Source organism: Staurois parvus, unplaced genomic scaffold, assembly GCF_062004578.1.
Source record: "Staurois parvus isolate SC_StPar_1 unplaced genomic scaffold, SC_StPar_1.0 ptg000041l, whole genome shotgun sequence".
NCBI lineage: Eukaryota > Metazoa > Chordata > Amphibia > Anura > Ranidae > Staurois > Staurois parvus.
The window spans coordinates 249,710-269,502 of record NW_028317837.1 but is presented as its reverse complement, the minus strand read 5'-3'; the positions used below and the strand labels follow the sequence as shown (position 1 = coordinate 269,502).

Sequence of the window (19,793 nt, the reverse complement as noted above, 5' to 3'; positions counted from 1 at the left end):
ATATACAGAGAAAATCTCCCATAAAATACATAGAAATCACATCTGCCCTAAAGGGCCATAAACATAAGAAGATTGCCCCCGACGCCCCCAGATTCATCTACAATACTAGCCAAGGTGTCATTGGTCCCCCTAATACATGGACAGTACCTGTTTCATGTACAGGAATGAAGACAACACAAGCTGCTGGTGTGAGGAATCATGTTGTACAACAGAACTGCATCCAGGTCAGCATAGAACAGGAAGCAGGAAGTAGAAGGCCATGAAATATTCCCGGATACAAGTCGGGTCACAGGATTTGTACAATGACTCTATAACAGATTCCATCTTGTTGTATCATGAATGTAGTATAGAAGATGAGTCCTATGTACTAGGAATGGTCATTGGAAGGACAGAATAGGAGCCACATGATTGGCTGGCCAACCCCGTCACAGTATAGACTAGTGGGTGACATTGATTGAGATCTGCCCGCTGTGTGTATACAATCACCCGGCTAATGTCTAATATCAGGGGACACAATGTGCCAGCATTCATATCAGACTAAGGGAAAATGGCCGCCGGAGGAGGGACAGGTGGGCTACAACAAAATGGAGGAGGGAGATCTAATCCACTGTAATGTAATGTGATAACTGTGTTTCATTGATAATAGACCAGGAAAATATGGCCACCAAAGGAAGTACAGGTGGTCTACAAGAAAATGGAGGAGGGAGATCTAATCCACTGTGCTGTAATGTGATAAATGAGATATAATTGAAATTAGACCAAGGAAAAATGGCGGCCAAATAAGGGACAGACAGGCTACAACATAATGGTGCCCGATTAGTCTATTAAGGAATATAATGGTATATATAAGCAGCTGTACATCCGATGGCCAACTCCCGAGGAAGTCACGTGATGTGATGTAACATGTAGAGTGGGACAATGACGTCAAGCTGCTAAATAAGAAGTTTACGAGCCGCCATCATCTTTTGCTTTTCAGGTTTTTTCTCTGTTGTTTTATACTATTCAGCTTTTTTTGGACCAGCACCATCTAGTGTCTGCTCTCCATACTGCAGCCTCTGTATAAGTCTTTCAGGAGTCACTTCCTGTCTGGTGTCACTTCCTGTCCCGGGAACACTTTCTTTCTCTCAGCCATTTTAGATCGGCTTCAAGCAGGTCCAACAGAATCGGTCTCCATCCTGAACACACGGCCACCATAGGGCCAGCATGGGATCTTCTCCATGTCAGAGCAAACGGGTAAGTCAGGTGGATCTCCTATTCCTGGTCCCGGCTCCTGTCCCTGCTATAGATGGACCAATCATCTGTGACCGAACCTTCCTCCTCGTCATCGATGATCTGGGGGTATTATTATTATTTATTCCAGGTACTTATATAGCGCCGTCAGTTTACATCTATATTGTACATTCCCATCAGTCCCCGCCCCCGAGGAGCATACAATCTAAAGGCCCTAACTCACATTCATACATACACATACTAGGGACAACTTAGGAGACAATTCACCTCCCAGCATGTCTTTGTAGTGTGGGAGGAAACTATAGTACTTGGAGAAAACCCACAAAGGCGCAGGGAGAACATGCAAACTCCAGGCAGGTGGTGCCATGGTTGAGTTTTGAACCAACAACCAGAGTACTGCCAGGTGGAAGTGCTAACCACTCAGCCATTGTGCTGCCCCGTGCTGTATATATCTCAGCATCTACTTCTCAGTGTTGGTTTCCTCCTCATTGCCGGCCATTAAATGGGCCTCAGAATGGCTCCGGTATTCCCTCCTAGGAAGGACATTCAGGCCGATCTCCCACCATGTTCTTGTGATGTGTCCGAGACAGAATAACAGGAGAGACACCAGGAGAACCCGCTGGGACCTGACACTCCGAGAACCAGAGTTATGGTGGAGTATAGACCCTTCCTGAGATACTCTTCCCTGGGAACGGTCATACCTCCGTACTCCTCTCCTGTACATACCCATCACTGTCATACCTCTGTACTCCTCTCCTGTACATACCCATCACTGTCATACCTCTGTACTCCTCTCCTGTACATACCCATCACTGTCATACCTCTGTACTCCTCTCCTGTACATACCCATCACTGTCATACCTCCGTACTCCTCTCCTGTACATACCCATCACTGTCATACCTCCGTACTCCTCTCCTGTACATACCCATCACTGTCATACCTCCGTACTCCTCTCCTGTACATACCCATCACTGTCATACCTCCATACTCTTCTCCTGTACATACCCATCACTGTCATACCTCCACACTCCTCTCCTGTACATACCGATCACTGTCGTACCCCCCACACTCCTCTCCTGTACATACCCATCACTGTCATACCTCCGCACTCCTCTCCTGTACGTACCGATCGCTTTCACACACCCCACACTCCTCTCCTGTACATACCCATCACTGTCATACCCCCCACACTCCTCTCCTGTACATACTACCCACCATCGTATCATCTGCAACTTCTCTCTTACATTTACTACCTGCAGTTATGCTCTTCTTCTTAAATTGTGGAATAACTCGATGACTTACATACTTTTCAGACCTTGTGAAATATTCTTGGCTGTTTTGATAATAATACACTTTAATTTGTATTTCATGATAAATCCTGCCTCATCTCTGCCTCTCTACCTGCAGCCTAACAATGAGGTGTGCATGCAGCCACTGATCTATTTCTGGCTTTTGTCTCTCAGTCATTCTAATGTTCATTTCTCCAAACGTCCTCCAGGACATCCTTCCTGAGACAGAGCTCCTCCCTCTGGGACAGGAAACACGTAAGCACAGTTCTATAAATGGCGGACCACCAGGCCTCCCTCCTGAGTTTTTAGTGTTGCCTCTGCAAGGATGGGTGCAGTCATCATGGAGCTGATTGTCGAAGCCCTGGGCCCTAGAGGTTGCTGGTGGCTCCTGGTCTGTCTTACTTCCTCCTGCCCGACGCAATCCCTTCAGGGGAAGTGGGGCTGCGCTCCTGATATTTTTCCATGCCTCAGTGGATGATGACCATCGGGGGTGTCCTGGGGGGTCCAGGGCATTTGATGCCTGTCATTCTCCTTCCCGTGCGGGGGGGGGCTCCAGCAGCCGTTGCACAGTGGGGCAGAGTGACTGCCAAGCAGGCATGCGAGTAGCCACAACTTCTGGGTGCTGTCCAGGTACTGGAAGTTCCAGCTGCGGTGATGTCGTCAACGGGTGCCTGAGACTCGTGGTTCCAGTCTCCATAACAGCACTAGCATCTTGTCAGGCAGCCAGTCTGGTGTGCAAACCCAGCAGAGCCTGAAGCGCCACCACAAGAGGGATGGATGGAAGGCACTGGCACTACTCAGGCATATCCTGGTGGTTTCAGGCACTGGCTCCTCTAAGGTAAGCTTGGGGACTCTGATCCCTCTTGCTGACCCTGGTGGGCACACTTCCCTTTCTTGCTCCCCCAGCACAGTTGTTTTTGTATGAGGGGCCCTGGGCTGATTATTTTCTGTATTGTTTTTTTTTCTTGCTTATTGTAGGTTAAAGCCCAGGACAAGGTGCAGAGTCAGACCTCCAAGAAGAAGTGTGCAGTTTGTGCAGCTAAATTGGGTTCAGCTTGGGAAAAACCCTTATGCCGCAATTGTGTGGCTAGCCTAATTAAGGATAAGTCATTTACAGCCTGCCATAAAGTGCTCACCTCCATTAAGGATGACATGTTGTCTACATTTCAATCCTTTAGATCTCTATTGGAAAAATGCAGTCGCCACTGGGTCCTTGGACCCAATCGGCGGGTTTGTAGGTAGCAGATGTATTAAGAGGGTAGGAGGACCCGAGGATCCTAGGTCCCGGGTAGATTCAGGCTCATAAGAGGAGGACGGTGAAGTTTGCTACTCTAGAGGTTCCAGGAACAAATTGCCCCTGGAAGATGTGGACGACCTCCTTAAAGCTATCTACGAAACCTTAGAGATCGAGCAGGAGGATGTTTGCCTATCTAAGCATGACCTCATGTATCAAGGTTTGTATGCTAGAAAGACTAGTGTCTTTCCAGTCCATAGTTCCCTGGTTGATACCATTAAGCAGGAATGGGAAAGCCCTGAGAGGAAACCCTTTTTCTCAAGTAATCTTAAAAGGAGGTTTCCTTTTGAGGATAACAGGGCTCAGCAATGGAACAAGGTTCAGAAATTAGACACCCCCTTATCTAAAGTCTCTAAAAGGACAGACTTAACATTTGAAGATGTGGGGGCTCTGAAAGACCCTATGGATAAGAGGGATGAAGTCTTACTCCGCAGGGCCTGGTATTCCACTTCCATCAGCTTTAGGCCACCTTTATCAGCTACCTGTGTCACCAGAAATCTGGAATGCTGGCTTACACAGTCACATCTCTTGGCAGGGACCTCCAGACAGCAAATCCTGAAATAATTTCCTTTGCTGTTTAAAGCAGTTGGTTTCCTTGTGGATGCCTCGGCCAAATCAGTTAAGCTAGCGACTTGAACCTCTGCCCTAGTGAATTCAGCTAAAAGGGCATTTTGGTTAAAAACCTGGGCAGGGAACTCCGCATTCAAACTGCACCTTTGTGCCTTACCCTTTACTGGTGATAATCTTTTTGGTCCAGGTCTCGAGGAGGTTCTGGAATGTACAGCCCATTAAAAGAGGACATTCCCAGAGAGTAAGGAAAGGTTTTACTCTAGTTGGGTTTTTTGTCGAAAAACACAGGCCCAGCAGGTTAAGGAGGTTCAGCCTAAGAAACATTGGACAGGGCACAAGAATAGGGGAAGAGGAGGAATCTTATTCAATCCTCCTCAAGGCCCACCAAGTCTCATCTCAATGACTTGAACGTCCCAATGGAAAGAAGACTGGGGACCTTTCTCCCTCAGTAGGCTTCAATCTTCTCAAATCTGTACATCTGGACTTGATCAAGAAGGGGTACAGGTTGGAGTTCAACTTCAGTCCCCCTTCCAGATTTCTGGTAACCTACCTTCCCAAGGATCGGGAAAGGGTGCAGGCACTGCGTGTCCTAATTGGGGATCTGGTAGATCAGCAGGTCCTTACCAGAGTTCCCCGGGACGAGCAGGGCAGGGCATGTTATTTCCATGTGTTTGTAGTAAAAAAACCCTCGGGCACGTGACCCTGAGGGCAGATTTGACATTATTAAAGGCACCCTCTCGGGTCGTGAACTCACGATCACTAATGTCTATGCACCAAATTCGGCGCAAGCATCCTTCTTTTCCCATTTTTTTTCAAAATTCTTGATAGGTTTCTATTCCCTCGTTTATTGGTGGGAGGTGATTTTATTTGGTAGCTAACCCCCTTTTAGACCAAAGCTCATCCTCACCATCCTCCCAAGCCTTCCCAAAATCCCTTACCAAAAAATTAGACACACTTCAACTGGTAGACTCCAGGAGGGCACATAATGTAGGAGCTAGAGATTATTCATTTTACTCCCACCCACATGACTCTTATGCTAGACTAGATTATATCTATTGCTCCCCCATTCTGCTGGCTAACTCTAGGAAAGCTTGCATTCATTTAAGCCCCTGGTCAGATCATAATATTATCGCGCTGTCTATCACTTTTATAGGTCTAGCCCCTACTCCCTATTCCTGGAGACTTCACGACTCTATGCTTACGGATACTAACACCCGCCATGAAGTAGTTACTTCCATTCAAGAATACTTTCAGTCAAACACAACTCCTGATATCTCCCCGGCCATCTTGTGGGTAGCCCATAAGGCGGTCCTGCGAGGCCACCTTATTTCCATGGCTTCTTCTAGAAATAGAGAGCGGTGGAAACAAATTCAGAAACTTACCCGAGAATTAGAATCACATTATAGGGCTCATGATGGCAATCCATCTCTCCGTAACAAACCTTGATATCGCAAAAGCGTCTAGAACTGAATACTTTACTTTCCCAAAAAAACTGAAAAAGCTCTACTTTGGTCAAAGGCCTCCTTTTTATTACATAGTAATTCAGCTTCTACTATGCTGACACAGAAATTAAACCTCTCAATACGACCCCCACATATCTACAAGTTACGTACTAAATCCGGCAGTATCTCCTCTCTTCCTCGTGAAGTCCTGGGTATTTTTTAACCACTTCAAGTCCGGACACTTTTACCCCCTTCCTGCCCAGGCCAATTTTCAGCTTTCAGCGCTATCACACTTTGAATGACAATTGCGCGGTCATGCAACACTGTACCCATATGAATTTTTAAGGATTTTTTTGAGACAGATCAAGCTTTAATTTGGTGGTATTTATTCACCACTCGGATTTTTATTTTGTTTGCTATGTAAATGAAAAAGTCCAAATGTTTTGAAAAAGAGTGTTTTTCTTACAAAATTTTGCAAATAAATAATATTTCATCACAAGTCTTGGCCAAAATGTATTCTGTTATCTTTTTAGTAAAAAAAATAACCCATATTAGTTTATAACCAACAATTATAATTTTTAAACATTTTTTTTTTACATTTTTATATTATTTTTTTTTTAACATACTGTCACCCTAGCAGTACAGTGTCACCATGTACTACTTGTGAGGGGTGATAAAGGTTTTTTTTTTTTTTTACACTGATTGCTTTTACACCCATAAAGGCTGTAAAAGTAATAATTTCTCCTCCTCTCTGGCTGCATTCATGCAGCCATTGAGAACTACTGTGTGAGCTGTGATTGGTCACAGCTTGTCACATGGTACAAGGCTGTTGTGAATTTCACACGTAGTAAGCAATGATGTCATAAGTGACATCTTGCTTACTACTCTGCATGTGATCACTGATTGGCCAATCAGTGATCACATGATCAGGACCTCACACAGAGGTCCTGTACAGCGATCGGTGTTCCACTGTGTCTGGAGAACACAGCGGGCACCGGATTGCGGTGCTGTGCGCTCCCAGGGAGCACGCACTAACAGGGGGCGGGGAGGCCGTTTATAAATGGCCACCCGACCCTGCACTGCCACCATCCGGCCGTTTATATACAACGGCCAGACAGGAAGTGGTTAAAATTTTTATTCCACCCTGTTAGCTCCTCCGCAACCAACTTCCGCTTCCTTCTTAAATGGCTCATGGCTTAATTCTATACCCCCCCCCCCGCTCTCACACCCTCTCAGATATCCTCTCCCAATGCTCCCTGCACTTTGAAAGAAACATCCTGTGTGATTAGCGCACTAAGAACTTCCACAGCTCCGGCCCTGATGGGTTCACGGCCAGTTATTATAAACATTTTGCTCCTACATTGGCTCCCTCTTTGATGTCATTATTCAATGATGTTTTGCAGGGCGGTAGGTTTCCTGAGGAGATACTCTTGGCTAACCTGTCTCTGTTACCTAAACCCCTGAAAGACCATCATTTACCTCAAAACTATAGACCAATCTCAGTGATGAACAATGATCTGAAAATATTTAGCCGCATTCTGGCAGATAGGTTGGCCCCTATTATCTCCTCTTTGGTCTCACCGGACCAATCGGGATTTATCCCAGGCAGACTTATCACGGACAATATTCCTCTCACATTAAATGTTATTCAGGACGCCAATTTGCATTCTAAAGAAGTTATGTTATCGATAGTGTCCTCTGGCCCAGGGGCAGACTGACCATTTGAGCACTCGGGCATTGCCCGAGTGCCCAGGGTCAGTAGGGGACCCCATGAAATGCCCCTAGTACCTTTTTTATAGGCTTTTTTGGGTGTGCTTTGAGTGTGGGCAAGGACACAGGCCCCATGATCCTATATTGCCCTGGGACCCCATGAGTTGTCAGTCCGCTCCTGCTCTGGCCATACTTGTTTTCATTACTGCAGAAGATGGGCTTTAGTGATGAATTTCTGTCTGGTGTACATGCTTTGTATGACTCCCCCCAAAACAAGAATAAGACTTCCAGGCTGCAATTCTGTATTTTGTACACTAGGCGGAGGTACCCGTCAGGGTTGTCCTCTTTCACCCTTATTATTGGGGCTTGTTTTGGAACCCTTGGCAATTGCAATAATCACACTCAGACATTTCTGGTTCCCCATTATTGGTTCACATTTCACAATTTGTATGTATGCAGATGATGTTATGCTTTTCCTTACTAAACTGTTGGTGTCATTGCCTGACTTATGCTCATTATTGAATGACTTTGTAACAGTATCTGGTCTTGTTCAAACATTTTTATTAACAAAAGAGAAAACTTTAACAACACAATCAAGGAGACATTGTTGATATACAATGGACATTGAAGAGGCAGTAGGACATTGAAGAAAAATGACTGAGGATCACATTACAGATGTCTATACAGTACAAGCAAAAGCAGGAACATACGAGTCGGCAATAGATGACATTATCGTCCCAGCCAATCCAAGTAACGTCTCCTAAGTGCATTTAAGAAGTAGGGGGAAGTTTGGAGGGGGATCAGACGGGGGAGGAAGGGAGGGTATGGGAAAAAGAACAATAATGATGACTCCATGAGCAATCAACTAGTTCACAGCAGACTCCACGAGTTGCCCACGTAGGACTAATGACAGTATCCTGGGCGCACAGTATAGAAATCAAGGGAGAAGAAGTGATTCATCAAAGTTAGGCGGGAGGAAGCGCTCTACCCAGGGGTTCCATATGTGTAAAAATTTAGGGATTGTGTCAAGAATTGTGGCTTCCACCTTTGCATGTATCATGGCCTGTGTTATTCTGGTTTTGACGGCAGCAACACTAAGGGTGGGGGATTTCCAGGATTTCGCTATAACCTGCTTAGCCGCTGTTGTAACTTGCATAAGGAGCTTGAATTGCGAGTTTGAGACACCAGGGGGGCACTGATTGAGTAGGGCTGTTGTTGGATCAGGTCTTAGAGTGATAGTGCTAAGTGTAGATATCATGGTGAAAATTTCATCCCAAAAGACCCGGGCCACTGGGCAATCCCACCACATATGGTAGTGTGTCCCTATGTCTGTACAGCCTCTAAAACAGTTGGGCTCGTAATTAGGGGTAAATTTTGCGATTCTCGCTGGGACCAAGTACCAGCAGGTTAAAACGTTATAATTTGTTTCCAAAGCTACAATGTTCTGCGAGGATGATTTTGTGTTAGCCCAAATGTGATCCCAGTCAGATGGGTCAAGTTTCTTGCCCAGATCCACTTCCCACTTATGGGTATACAGAGGGGGGGTCATGGTAATCGAAGTAGTGAAGAGTGAATATAAGCAGGAAATAAGCCCACGTCTATGGGGGTCTTTGTAGCACGCTCGTTCAAAGAAAGACTGTCAGGAATGGACTGGCCAGCAATGGTGGGACTCACCTGCCTTTTGATCTGCAGTACCAGGGCTGGCCAGCGGATGCTCCCAGCAATCAGAGACTCAACTTTGCAGCTAGCTAACACCTGGAACTGATTATGCTGGGGTATTTAAGGGATGGCCAGACCCACAGACTCTGCCTTGGTGTTGTGTTTGTCCTGGGCCCTGTATCTGTCCTGCATCCTGTTTCTGTTCCTTTGCTGACCCTGCCTGATCTGAACTGCTGCTGACTTCTCCTGCTCTGATCCTGGCTTGTGACCCTGACCATCCCTCTGCCTGACCCTCTGTACTACGCTGCTTGCTACCTGTTCTGATCCCTGGCTTGTGACCCTGACCATCCCTCTGCCTGACCCTCTGTACTACGCTGCTTGCTACCTGCTGAACCTGGCCTGTGACCCCGACCATTCTCCGCTTGCTCCCCCTGTACCTACCTGCCCAATTGATATTGACCCGGCCTGCCTGACGACGCTTGCTTGTATGTACTGTTATCTGTGGGTGGTTGGTTGGGTTTGTTTGCACTGTATTATGTTTAGTATTGCACTGCGTTTATGTTTGTATTGTTAGTGTTAATAAATTACATTGTTTATAACTTATCTGAAGTCTGCGTTTCCCTGCTTCAGTCACACACCTCTGGTCATACCTGGGAGCCCTGACAAAGACATAGCATCTGGCCGATTTGTTGTTGTAGCGTAGGGAGCATAAAAGTGTTGAAGCTGTAAGTATCGGAATATCTTGGAAGCTGGGAGGCCATGTGTTTCCCGCAGCGAGGCAAAGGATTTAAACTTATTCCTCTGCAGGAAATGATGCGTGCGGAGCAAATTAGAAGAGGACCAGGCTTTGAATAAAAGGGGTGTCTGCCAGGCCGGGGGAAAAGCTGGGTTTCGTAAAAACAAGAGCAGAGGATTATGTAGCGATTGGAGGGGATATCGGGTTTTCAGTTTATCCCATAGGGATAAAAAGTGAGAGGTGACGGGGTTGGTTATAGAGCGGCGGTCTATAGGCCTCAACCAGAGTAAGTTAGCTGTAGATAAGGGGTCACATTCTATCGATTCAAGTGCAACCCATTGAGGGATTTCAAAGGTTGCATGGTACTTAGGTAATTGGGCTAAATGCGCTGCTTGATAGTATTTGCTGATGTCAGGTAGGCCTAGACCACCTTTGAGCTTAGGACGGTATAGGGTGGAGCGAGGTATACGAGGACGAGTATTACCCCATACATAGGAAAAAATGCGACGCTGTAGTGTGCGGAGGTAGTGAGGGGGGACTGGGACTGGAAGGACTCTAAATAGATATAGAATTTTTGGGAGGATTGACATCTTGATAACTGCTATTCTGCCTAGCCATGCGAGGGGTAAGGAAGACCATTTGGTCAAAAGGGCAGAAATATGGTTTAGCATCAGAAGATAGTTAGCTGCGTAAAGGTCTGATAACTTAGGGGTCAATTTAATACCCAAGAACGGGATATGACAGCGCGACCAAGGGAATGGTAGAATCTGCTTTAGGTGCGTCAACTCTAAAGGGGGGAGAGAGATGTTAAGTGCTGTTGATTTATTAGGATTTATTAGCAAACCAGAGAGCGAGCCAAATGCCTCGAGAAGCCGGAGTAGAGGAGGAGTGGAAGTCAATGGGGATGAGAGAGAGCAAGACGTCATCCGCGAAGAGACATAATTTATGATGCGTGCCCCCTATCTCAAGTCCCCTGATATCCGGGTTAGCTCTAATTAAGAGGGCCAGAGGCTCTATAGCCAGGGCAAAGAGCAAAGGGGACAGTGGGCAGCCTTGTCTCGTGCCTCTGAGATCGGGAACTGAGCCGACCTGTGTCCCAGATACCTAATTCTGGCCGAGGGCTCTCGATATAACGAGAAGATCCAGGTTAAGAAATGTGGGCCAAAACCCCAATGACGCAATATATAGTTGAGATATGGCCATGAGACTGTATCAAATGCTTTCCGGATATCTAGGGACAGGAAACAGGCGGGAATATTGCGAGACCTAGCTAAGTTAGCCAAAAGAGATGCACGTCTGATGTTATCTCCCGCTTGCCTAGTTGGGATAAAGCCCACTTGGTCGTTATGAATTAGAGAGCCAATACAAAGGTTAAGACGTGAGGAGAGGATTTTAACTAACAGTTTAACGTCAATGTTGAGGAGAGAGATTGGCCTATAATTGGACCACTGCGTATCGTCAGAATTCGGCTTTGGGATCATTGAAATGTTCGCTTGTACTGTATCATGATTAAAAATGTGGCCAGACAATAGAGCGTTAAAGGCATTAGTGAGGATAGGTGTAAGGAGGTGAGCAAATTTTTTGTAATACGTGGCTGAGAAGCCATCTGGTCCTGGGCGCTTACGTAGTTTTAAATTTTTAATAGCATCTAAGGTTTCGGCTAGGGAGATGGGTCGCTCAAGTGCCTCCAACTGGCACTCTGAAAGTTTTGGGAAGGAAATGGGGGTTAGAAGGGTATCTGCTTGCGTGGGGTCAAAAGGTGTAGAAGAGGAATAAAGCTGTGACAGGTGTTTATGGAAAATCTGTAGAATGTGTTCTGGGTTACTAGTGAGGTTGCCAGAAGAGGTGCGTATCCGGATAGGTCTAGTGAGTTGGTCAAGCCTACGAAGTGAGAGGGCCAGTAATGTATTGGGTTTATTCGCCTTGGTGTAATATTTGTGTCTAGATCTACGGAGCAAGAGTTCTGCTTGATCTGTGAGAAAAAGATCTAGAGCCAATCTAGAACGCTCCAGGGTTTCACGATTGGCAGGCGTAGGAGCCGCCTGGAAGGCTTGATGGGAATGATCATAGGTTTGCTGTAGTGTGAGACGTTGCTGCCTTTTGCTTTTATTTAAGAAGGACGCTTTGCTAATGCAAAACCCTTGCAGAACCGGTTTATGCGCTTCCCATAACAGGAGAGGAGAAATATCAGGCGATTGGTTAAGAAAAAAGTAGTCTTTAAGGGCTGCTTCGATTTCTAGACAGTGAGCTGGGTTTGCAAGCAGGTTATCGTTAATAATCCAAGAGGGTTCAGTGGGGGATGGGGCCAAGGAGGTCATAGCTGTGAATACAGCGCAATGATCAGACCAAGGTATTGGAATTATTTCAGAAGTCAGGAGCCGGGGGGAAGAGGCGGTGGTAAGGAAAATATGATCTATCCTGGAGAATGACTGGTGGGGTTGAGAATAAAAGGTGTATTGGCGTTTCGCCGGGTTGAGTTCTCGCCATGTATCTATCAAGGAGTAACGGTGTAGGATGGCTTGGAAAGTTTGTTTAGAGGCAGGGGCAGGAGATGGTTGAGGGGATTTATTGAGGAAGGGATATACTACACTATTAGAGTCTCCGCTAACAATTAAAGTTCCGCGCTTATGGTGGTCTATAATCGAGAGTATGTGGGAAAGGAATGGTAAAGGGTCTTGGTTTGGGGCATAGTATGCAGCAATGGTGACTTCTATGTCCAAGAGTTGTCCAACTAACAGGAGGTAGCGACCCTCTGGGTCTTTAATTTCGGTGCCTAGCGTGAAGGGTGTTGTGCAATGAAAGGCTATCAGTACCCCCCTGCGTTTGGTGGCGGCAGAGGCTGTATAGACCTGAGGATATCGGGGGCCAAAAAACTTAGGAGTGGAGTTGGGAGTGAAGTGTGTTTCCTGTAGACAGACCACGTGAGCTTTAAGTGTAGCAAAGGTTCGGAAGGCCTTAGTACGTTTCTGTGGGATACTGAGGCCCTGTACATTCAGGGTAAGGATATTTAACGAACCCATGAGGAAAGCGCATAATGGTTAGGATAGCCTGTCACTACTTCCCAAGGAGGAGCCTGACGGGGGATGGGGGCATTGTGGAGTGCATTGTGCAGAGTCTTGAAGCCATGTTGGAGGGAGGGAGGAGGGGTACGATACGGGAGAGGAAACGGGAAAGAAGGGGTGTAAGACCATTTAAGGCCTACAAGATGGGTTCCCAAGGACACCCTAAGTCAGGGTGGGCTAGGGAACAATAGTAGCCCAAGCGTTATTAAATAGCCAATAACACAGGGGCTAGGTTGGAGTGTGCAGGTACACGGTCCGTGAGGATGACAGCAACTTGATTGATAGAAGGTGGCAAGGTCCCGGTAGAAAAAAAAAACCAGGTACATAAAGAAAATACATTCATGAAAATCACGCTATCCCAAACTCAGACGGCATAAGCAGTATCAGTGAGATATCCTAGGGGTAGGGGTGTGGCGTCGCATGCCGTCAGAGCCTAGGCTCCCAAACAAACTAACCTAAAGTGGGGCCCTGAGGGGGGGGGAGCCGAACAATTCCCAGGTAATGGGGCAACCAAAATTTAACAGGTAGAGGGAGAGAGGATATCTACGGTATTAACCTCAATGACAGAAATGACAGTCAAGGGAGTACACCGTTTGGTGTATGTGGCCAAAATAATGTGGAAAGGTGAAGGATAAACATGAGACACAGTCCAGTCCATGGTATCTTGTGTAGATAGACCCGGAGATGAAAAGCGGCCTCGTTTGTGGAGGTTGAGTGGGCCTTCAGTGGCACGTATGGGGAGGGACTTCCGCGGCGAGCAGGATGTGGACCTCCGCTTGGCGCTTTCTGAAGGTGTCGCTGAGGAATGCAGTTGTAAGATCCGCAGGGTGTCTAGTAGGTCTTCTGGAGTCTTACAGGTGTAATCCCGGGATTGGTATCGGAATCGCACTGCAAAGGGGAAGCTCCACCTATATGGTATAGCGTGTTGTTGAAGTGCTTGTAGCTGGGGTTTCATAGCCCTGCATTTGGTGATTGTTGTGGGGCTCAGATCTTGAAATAACTGGTATGAATGACCTTGGAACTGTAGAGATTCTGCATTACAAGCGGCTTGTAGGAGTTGCTCCTTGGTGCGGAAAAAGTGGAGCTTGGCTATAATGTCACGTGGTGGACCATCCGTGCGTCGTAGTGCTAACGCCCTGTGTACTCTATCCAATTCTAATCTTTCGATTGGGATAGCTGGGGCAAGCTCTTGGAACAGAGCTGTTACTGTTGATTGGAGATCTATGATTGTTTCCGGGAGGCCACGAATACGCAGATTGGAGCGTCGTGCCCTGTTTTCAAAGTCCTCCAGTCGTGTCAATAGTGTTGCGTTTTCGTCGCGCAGAAGGTCAAGGTCATCCATATGTGTCTGAAGCGTGGCATCAAGACCATCTACCCTCTGCTCTAGGTCCGCAGTGCGTTGCCCCAGTTCACAGATTTCCCTAGATAGCGTGGCAGTGATGCGGTCTGAGGTTTGCTTCAAAGCCTTGTGCAGCATTATTTCAAAGCGGGTCAACAGGTCAGGGGTTGTAAGGTCAGGAGTCAGGGCTCGTGCATGGACATCAGTTTCAGTATCAGACTCACCCTCAGATGTGCAGGAATGGCTGGGCTGCGGATCCTTTAGGGCTGCATATGTACTTGTCACCTTCTTGCTTCCGTGTGCTGGGGCGGTGGCCATCTTTGTGGAGGCCTTTGCCAGGGCCTCCTTGATTGACTTGGTAGAAGGGGGAACCTGGTGCCGGGGTGTCCCCTTAACCATTCTGCTGCTCGTCAGTCAGGGGGGGGGCTGTTATGATGTTCTCAGCCCCCCTTTTCTCTCTCTCCTCTGCCCAGATTCAGTGTGGTGGGCGGGCCTGTGCGGAGCTTGCTGCAGGGACACGTGTCCCGTCGGATATCTCCGACCCGCTGCAGGGGATCCGCCACAGACCAGGGCGGATCGGACCCTGGGATGGTTGCCGCTGTACTCGGGTCCCCCTGGGGTATGTTGCGGGCCGGGACCCACTGCTTGGTGGCGCTGTCACCCGACGGGGAGACGGAGCCTCAACGGGACATGTCCGTCCCGCCGGCCACGCATGCGCACTCCACAGTATCAGGTCTTACTGTAAATTTTACTAAATCAGTAGTTATGCCTATTAATGTTCCTGATTCCCTGGGTGCATCTCTCCGCAATTCTTTTCCATTTCGTTGGGCCACAGATCAGATTTCATACTTCGGTATAAACCTCACCCCCAGATACTCAAAATTATTTGCTGCTAATTGGCCACCATGTGTGTCACGCCTCTCACCTCTATTGAAGATCTGGCATGGATCCCCTATCTCATTCTTGGCAGAGTCACGGCAGTAACAATGAATGTCTTGCCTAAATTACTTTATTTAGATCACTCCCAATCCCTGTCTCAATAACGTTCTTAGATCGCTTTCAATGGATTATTAATAATTTTATTTGGCGTAACAAACGCCCTCGTTTTACTTCATCGGTCCTCTACCGGTCACAATGGGCGGGAGGCCTAGGTCTCCCCAATTTCTGGCTTATTACCTGTCAGCCCGTTTCGCACAGCTATCACAATGGGTGACTATTACTTCCCAGGTCCCATGGATCAGATTTGAATCTCAGTCTACACATCCGTTCTATTTACCAGGTGTATCATGGTCCAAAATTTCCACCCCCCCGCTCGTTATTGCTCTATAACTCCATTGTTGCCCAATCATTGATGTTTTGGTCCCGTTACAAACTTAAATTGAATCTTGTCTCCTCTGTCTCACCAGGTTAATCATTTTTTGGTGACCCAAATTTTATTACAGCATTCTCATCTTCACAGGTATTCTGTTGGTGGTATGATAGGTTGTAACGGACATGTAAAATTTATTGTAACGGACATGCAAGATTTGAGTGGAAATATGGAATCATTGCCATAACAGGTTGAGTAGATTAGATTATGTCAGGCCCTTTCATTGTAAAGGTGTGTGCAGGAACAGTCTGGAAATTAAGGATGTGTATTGAGCCCCTGGGCAGTAGGGAAATGAATAGATGGTACAAACAAGGGGTCATCAATTGATCTGGGATACAGATGTGAATGCATACACATCTACTCAATAGGCCTTACAGACTCAATCATCATTTAGCATCAATTAGCATAAATTAGTCTAAAGCCAGGTTCCTGGAGGTGACACCTTTTGTGTGTCAATCAGGTTATCACTTTCTGGGAAAACAGGTTTGGATGAAGGACAACAGACAGACTGTCTGCCTTATGTGGAAAGCTCTTTAAGTACATCATACATCATAGAAGGATGTTTCATCTCTCATAAAAGCTAAAATATTAGTTGAAGAGAGGTGAACATACTCCCTTCTTGTAGGCCATTCTGTACGCTGCATTTGCATATGAAAATCATATTTGTGGCTTGGGGAGAAAGCCAGGAAAATGCATGGAATGATTAGATGACGCGGGGGTGCGACAGTTTGATGGTGTTTGGTACTGTTGCGATCGGGCTGACGCGCTGGTGTCAGAAATCCAATCCCCGACTTGGTGTTCATGGCAGTCTTGGCCCAATTGAACTTGGGCAGGTCCTTACACAGTACCTCTTGTGGGCAGGTCAGGACCACCTCCCCCAGGGTCAATTGGCCGAAGACTAATGTCCCGCCCATGTCCTAATCCCAATAAATTGGATACACGGACATTTGGACATTTGTGATCCGTACGGAGCTGGTTCGATCGACCAATGGATTGCTAAGTTTCTGGCTTGCTCCAGCCACAGGGTAAAGTGTTATTTTGTCTTTTTATTCCCTTTTTATTTTATAGTAATTAGTCATTTGTGTGTCTTCTTATATCTTTTGTATTTTCTGTAACTTGTTATATTTTGTACATATTTTATGCACTGCCCACTTTTGGGAAATGAAATTTTAAAATTAATTAGTGAACTTCTGTGTATTTAAGCGCGTGCTCATATCTTCTGAGAGACTAGATTGGAGAGACTAGATCGGAGAGACTAGATTGTATTGTATTTTAGTGCCTTTAAAACGCTCGGTTAAGCTCATTGCCAATCTGTATGCAACTTCAGTGTGAGTGGGCAGATTGCACGCAGATTGCAAAGGTAACAGATCGGCCAGACGGAGATCTGTGTGTGTGTGGTGTCTCAACAGACCGTTCTGCGGATAAACTGTTGGGTGGTGGCAGGCTACCTTCGTGGTGCGTCTGGTGTGGGGGGGTGTGGACAGTGGAAGGGTTATCAACACCGGGGTTCAAGCTAGGATAGCTGAAGGGACCTTAGAAGGGTGTGTGATTACTAAGCTGGTCCTCAACTCTAATCAGGGCACCAGGTTGTATGTAAGATGGTATCTGCCAGTGTGTGGTCGACCAGCTGGAGTGGAGTCTCCATCTGGTGGTGGCCAGAGGTAGTGCGGGCTGTGAAAAGGTATCACGGCTGATCTTATATACGGTTTTAGATATTTAAGTGTAAATCCCCTTTATTATCCCCTCTTTACCACCCTGTCACGCGCGTCTCGGTTAGCTAGTTGCTGTGGGTGCGGCGTGTGGGGGACACGTGACAGGGTGATCGTTGACAAATCCTTGATATAGGTCCTTTATTAGGTTATCTGACTTTCAGAGAGGAGGATCTTGTATCATTTTTGAGATGCTACGCATACTTTTTGATATTCCGCTTCGTGAATATTATCATTATCGACAGATTAGATGTTAAATCTAAATTATGATTCGGCACTTATATTGATGGCAAGCTTGCAAAATATTTGGTTTTTATGATTAGTCATAATTAATATTAATATATGTAAGTGGTCTGTGACAAATGGTAGTATTTACTATTCTTCAATTATAGCTGAGACCAAAAGATATACAAGTTAAGCTGAAATAGTATATACCAGTTGAAAGTTGAGTATACTATATTTAGAGATAGTTGGTTAAAAGTATTTGGTAGTTATGTCAAGGTTATTAGAAGTGACTTACTATTACATTACGTATTTTCTGTGTATATTTAGTATACGTCTCTAACATTGATACATATATAGTTTAGTGATTATACATTGATATGTTCTTAAGCTATACTATCTTTTAAATATATAGCTAAGGGTTACATCATTGGTACATCAGCATACATATGTTCCTGTCCATCAAACATCATATGTATAGCATCTTTCCCTTTTATGAATTGGCTTTGCTAAGCAGTAATACTTTCCATAGAAGGTATTATGATCACTAACTATGACGTACATTTGCCTCATAAAAGACCATCGGAACGGACAAGGGACACACACACACTCACGCTCACACACTCTCTCTGATACACACAAGCAACATGACTCTTGCAAACACACGTCTGAGAAGCTGCAACAGGTGCTGCAAGACAAGAGATCATCATTAACGTCACTTCCGTCTTCTCTCTCGGACTTTGAGTTGGACAAGGACATGAGAATCGCACATGGCAAGAACAGCCATGACAGATAATGGTGACTTTTTCTTTGAACTTTTGCTTGTCAGTTTTACAGTAGTTTCATCTAGATGGAACTGTTCATAATACGCTTTACATTGTTTATTTGACACCATTGTGTGATAGAATACAATCACACTTCATTTTTTATTACAATGGCTCTTTCATTCATAATCGCCTCAAGACACTAGAAGAAGTATTATATGTGTCTAAAAATCCAACATTAGACTTTTTTTTAATTCACATTTTGGTCTTTCACCTTCATCTCCGATTTCATTTTTTGAACGTTTTAGCCGTGACTCTCCTAGGGGCAGGGGTCTTATTTCAGATTTGTATCGCCAATTTTTGGTTACTTTCTTTCCCTCACCCCCTCTTTATAGACAAAAATGGGAGGCTGATAGTGATGTCACTTTTTCTGATGAGGATTGAGATTCCATGGTGGATAATGTGTGTAAGAGCTCTAGATCTTTCTGTCCGTGAGACGGCCCTCAAAGTAAAAACCAGATGGTATCATACCCCATCTAGACTACACGCCATGTATCCAGGGACGTCCCACCTTTGTTTCTGGGGCTGTGGCCTTGCTGGTACTCTAGTGCATATATTGTGGGCCTGCCCAAGCCTCTCATTGGTGTGGCACAAAATTTCTGAAGTTGCCTCTGCAGTGGCAGGTGCTCCGGTGCATCTGTCTATGCAGTCCTGCCTACTGGGAGCCCCTATCTCGGGAGTTCAGACTGAGGTTATGAGGCTAATCCATAGCATTTGTATATCCACCCTATGGGCTATTGCCCTACATTGGAAATCCCTCACAGTACCATTGACCACAGTTCTGCAGAGTTGATGCGGTGATGCTCATGGAGAGAATTCATTATACTCTATTGGATAAGATGCATTTATTTGACAGAAAATGGGAACTTTGGAGAACTCACAGGCATTTACTAGATCAATAAGGACCATTTATGCTTTGATTGATTGAGTTACTTTGTTTTATAACTCTGCCTCCCTCTCTACCTATATTGCTCATGTACTTAATTTCTTTTCTCTTTTTTTTCCCTTTATTCTACATAATTTCACCTTTGAAATGAATACTGCAGTTGTTCCTTGTTTCTCTTGTATATTCTATTTGAAGCTGTAATGCCATTTTGAAGTCTATTTCTTAAAAAATAAAAAAAGTTTGTAAACAAAAAAATATATATTTAGTATAATTCTACAATTTTTGCAACTAACAGCTCAATGCTGTTAGCTAAACCTTCTACTAATAGCTGGACAACAAAATAACAAACGGATCACCCTTTCATCCAGCTGTGGTCTAATGCTGTTTAATGCCCATGATACCCAGCCAAGCATAGCCTCTTTGAACAATGCATACACTTACCAACTGCTTA

At 45.6% G+C, this 19,793-nt stretch overlaps 1 protein-coding gene across 1 annotated transcript in view; it reads left to right on the top strand.

Moving 5' to 3' along the window:
• The first annotated feature begins 1,117 nt into the window (after positions 1-1,117).
• LOC149470498 (uncharacterized) overlaps positions 1,118-19,793 on the top strand; it is a 63,222-nt gene continuing 44,546 nt past the window's right edge. Inside the window, exon 1 of the mRNA XM_089663202.1 lies at positions 1,118-1,233. The gene's annotated coding sequence lies outside the window, so the exon portion shown is untranslated. The remainder of the gene's footprint in view (positions 1,234-19,793) is intronic.